The sequence below is a fragment of the Siphateles boraxobius genome, unplaced genomic scaffold (genome assembly GCF_051911475.1).
Source record: "Siphateles boraxobius isolate OS27281-9 unplaced genomic scaffold, OSU_SipBor_1 11, whole genome shotgun sequence".
NCBI lineage: Eukaryota > Metazoa > Chordata > Actinopteri > Cypriniformes > Leuciscidae > Siphateles > Siphateles boraxobius.
Genome location: NW_027508711.1, coordinates 10,401,331 through 10,405,263, shown reverse-complemented (window position 1 = coordinate 10,405,263; position 3,933 = coordinate 10,401,331).

The following is a 3,933-nucleotide window of genomic DNA, read 5'->3' as shown; positions in this document are numbered from 1 at the left end:
TCTCCATACAAGTAGTCTGTGATTCGAAGTTTTCTAGAGACATACGAATACTTTGAGTAGGAAACAGACCAATATTAGGTTGTTACTTAAAATATACAAATGTTATACTGTGTGTACCTTTATAGAGCTTTCATTCAATACATGCATGCAAATGTATACACAATATATAGTGTGTGTGAGAGTGTGTGTGAGAGTGTGTGTGAGAGTGTGTGTGAGAGTGTGTGTGAGAGTGTGTGTGAGAGTGTGTGTGAGAGTGTGTGTGAGAGTGTGTGTGTGAGAGTGTGTGTGAGAGTGTGTGTGTGAGAGTGTGTGTGAGAGTGTGTGTGAGAGTGTGTGTGAGAGTGTGTGTGAGAGTGTGTGAGAGTGTGTGAGAGTGTGTGAGAGTGTGTGTGAGAGTGTGTGTGAGAGTGTGTGTGAGAGTGTGTGTGAGAGTGTGTGTGAGAGTGTGTGTGAGAGTGTGTGTGAGAGTGTGTGTGAGAGTGTGTGTGAGAGTGTGTGTGAGAGTGTGTGTGAGAGAGTGTGTGTGTGAGAGTGTGTGTGTGTGAGAGTGTGTGTGTGAGAGAGAGCGTGTGTGTGAGAGAGAGCGTGTGTGTGAGAGAGAGCGTGTGTGTGAGAGAGAGCGTGTGTGTGAGAGAGAGCGTGTGTGTGAGAGAGAGCGTGTGTGTGAGAGAGTGCGCGTGTGTGAGAGAGTGCGCGTGTGTGAGAGAGTGCGCGTGTGTGAGAGAGTGCGCGTGTGTGAGAGAGTGCGCGTGTGTGAGAGAGTGCGCGTGTGTGAGAGAGTGCGCGTGTGTGAGAGAGTGCGCGTGTGTGAGAGAGTGCGCGTGTGTGAGAGAGTGCGCGTGTGTGAGAGAGTGCGCGTGTGTGAGAGAGTGCGCGTGTGTGAGAGAGTGCGCGTGTGTGAGAGAGTGCGCGTGTGTGAGAGAGTGCGCGTGTGTGAGAGAGTGCGCGTGTGTGAGAGAGTGCGCGTGTGTGAGAGAGTGCGCGTGTGTGAGAGAGTGCGCGTGTGTGAGAGAGTGCGCGTGTGTGAGAGAGTGCGCGTGTGTGAGAGAGTGCGCGTGTGTGAGAGAGTGCGCGTGTGTGAGAGAGTGCGCGTGTGTGAGAGAGTGCGCGTGTGTGAGAGAGTGCGCGTGTGTGAGAGAGTGCGCGTGTGTGAGAGAGTGCGCGTGTGTGAGAGAGAGCGCGTGTGTGAGAGACTGCGCGTGTGCGAGAGAGGCCGTGTGCGAGAGAGGCCGTGTGCGAGAGAGAGCGCGTGTGTGTGAGAGAGCGCGTGTGTGTGAGAGAGCGCGTGTGTGTGAGAGAGCGCGTGTGTGTGAGAGAGCGCGTGTGTGTGAGAGAGCGCGTGTGTGTGAGAGAGCGCGTGTGTGTGAGAGAGCGCGTGTGTGTGAGAGAGCGCGTGTGTGAGAGAGCGCGTGTGTGAGAGAGCGCGTGTGTGAGAGAGCGCGTGTGTGTGAGAGAGCGCGTGTGTGTGAGAGAGCGCGCGTGTGAGAGAGCGCGCGTGTGAGAGAGCGCGCGTGAGAGACAGCGCGCGTGTGTGAGAGAGCGCGCGTGTGTGAGAGAGCGCGCGTGTGTGAGAGAGCGCGCGTGTGAGAGAGCGCGCGCGTGTGAGAGAGCGCGCGCGTGTGAGAGAGCGCGCGCGTGTGAGAGAGCGCGCGCGTGTGAGAGAGCGCGCGCGTGTGAGAGAGCGCGCGCGTGTGAGAGAGCGCGCGCGTGTGAGAGAGCGCGCGCGTGTGAGAGAGCGCGCGCGTGTGAGAGAGCGCGCGCGTGTGAGAGAGCGCGCGCGTGTGAGAGAGCGCGCGCGTGTGAGAGAGCGCGCGCGTGTGAGCGAGCGCGTGAGAGAGAGAGCGCGTGAGAGAGAGAGCGCGCGTGTGAGAGCGCGCGCGCGTGTGAGAGCGCGCGCGTGTGAGAGAGAGCGTGTGAGAGAGAGCGTGTGAGAGAGAGCGTGTGAGAGAGAGCGTGTGAGAGAGAGCGTGTGAGAGAGAGCGTGTGAGAGAGAGCGTGTGCGTGAGAGAGAGTGCGTGTGCGTGAGAGAGAGTGCGTGTGCGTGAGAGAGAGTGCGTGTGCGTGAGAGAGAGTGCGTGTGCGTGAGAGAGAGTGCGTGTGCGTGAGAGAGAGTGCGTGTGCGTGAGAGAGAGTGCGTGTGCGTGAGAGAGAGTGCGTGTGCGTGAGAGAGAGTGCGTGTGCGTGAGAGAGAGTGCGTGTGCGTGAGAGAGAGTGCGTGTGCGTGAGAGAGAGTGCGTGTGCGTGAGAGAGAGTGCGTGTGCGTGAGAGAGAGTGCGTGTGCGTGAGAGAGTGCGTGTGCGTGAGAGAGAGTGCGTGTGCGTGAGAGAGAGTGCGTGTGCGTGAGAGAGAGTGCGTGTGCGTGAGAGAGTGCGCGCGCGTGAGAGAGCGCGCGCGCGTGAGAGAGCGCGCGCGTGTGAGAGAGCGCGTGTGTGAGAGAGCGCGAGAGTGCGTGTGTGTGAGAGAGTGCGTGTGTGTGAGAGAGTGCGTTTGTGAGAGAGAGTGCGTGTGTGAGAGTGCGTGCGTGTGTGAGCGTGCGTGCGAGAGAGTGCGTGCGTGAGAGAGAGTGCGTGCGTGTGAGAGAGTGCGTGTGCGTGAGAGAGAGTGCGTGTGCGTGAGAGAGAGTGCGTGTGCGTGAGAGAGAGTGCGTGTGCGTGAGAGAGAGTGCGTGTGCGTGAGAGAGAGTGCGTGTGCGTGAGAGAGAGTGCGTGTGCGTGAGAGAGAGTGCGTGTGCGTGAGAGAGAGTGCGTGTGCGTGAGAGAGAGTGCGTGTGCGTGAGAGAGAGTGCGTGTGCGTGAGAGAGAGTGCGTGTGCGTGAGAGAGAGTGCGTGTGCGTGAGAGAGAGTGCGTGTGCGTGAGAGAGAGTGCGTGTGCGTGAGAGAGAGTGCGTGTGCGTGAGAGAGAGTGCGTGTGCGTGAGAGAGTGCGTGTGCGTGAGAGAGTGCGTGTGAGAGAGTGCGTGCGTGTGTGAGAGTGCGTGTGTGTGTGAGAGTGTGTGTGTAATGAAAGCTCCAAGGAAAATCTTCTAAACTTCTGCTTTTGTTTTCCACAAAATGCCGTATGAAATTGAAATGTTATGAGTAAATGATGACTGAGTTTTAATTTTTGGTGTCAACTGTTGCTTAAGACTGGTCACATGTCGCTCAGCTCACCGATGCATTTACTTACTTTTATATGATCTATTCACATTATTGCTGGTCAAAAAGACATTTCAGAATACTGCCCTAAAGAGGCAAAACGATAAAACTGAGTTCCTTCAGCGTTTTGACTTTGATGGGCAGGAAAGTTTTCGATATGAGTCCATTCGAAATATGAACGTCATCTCTATGTGTGATCCATGATTCTACGCCATGCTATTTGGTCTGTTTGTGTCAGGGGTGCCCAATCCTGCTCCTGCCGATCGCCTGTCCTGCACAGTTCATCTCAAACCCAATCAAACACACCTGAATCAACCAATGGAGGTCTTCAGGATCACTTGAAAATTAAAGGCCGGTGTGTTTGATTAGGGTTAGAGATGAACTGTGCAGGAGCAGGATTGGGCGCCCCTGGTTTAGATTATTAGAAATGAGGTGTGTGTGTGTGTGTGTTGGAAGCGCACCCCAAAAGAGCCACTGTTGAATCCAGACCCCTGTAAAGTCAAACTGAGGAATGTTATTTAAAGTGCCATTGAGCCACTTCATCTTGTGTTTTATCACAGCGAGCCTCTCATTATTTACCCCAGTTTTAAAGGGATGTACGAACCCAGGAGGCTTTTTCATACATATTTTTGTCTCTCTTTACCATGTGTCACAAATAATGTTAAACCATCAGTGCAGATAACGTTAAGTTGTCAGTTCGGCAGTTGGCTTGATTCTTGGAAGTGAGCATTTTCGAAAGCATATTACAGGCTTTATAGACTTAAACTGTTTTCTGGTTTTAATGAACATTTAGTGAGTAG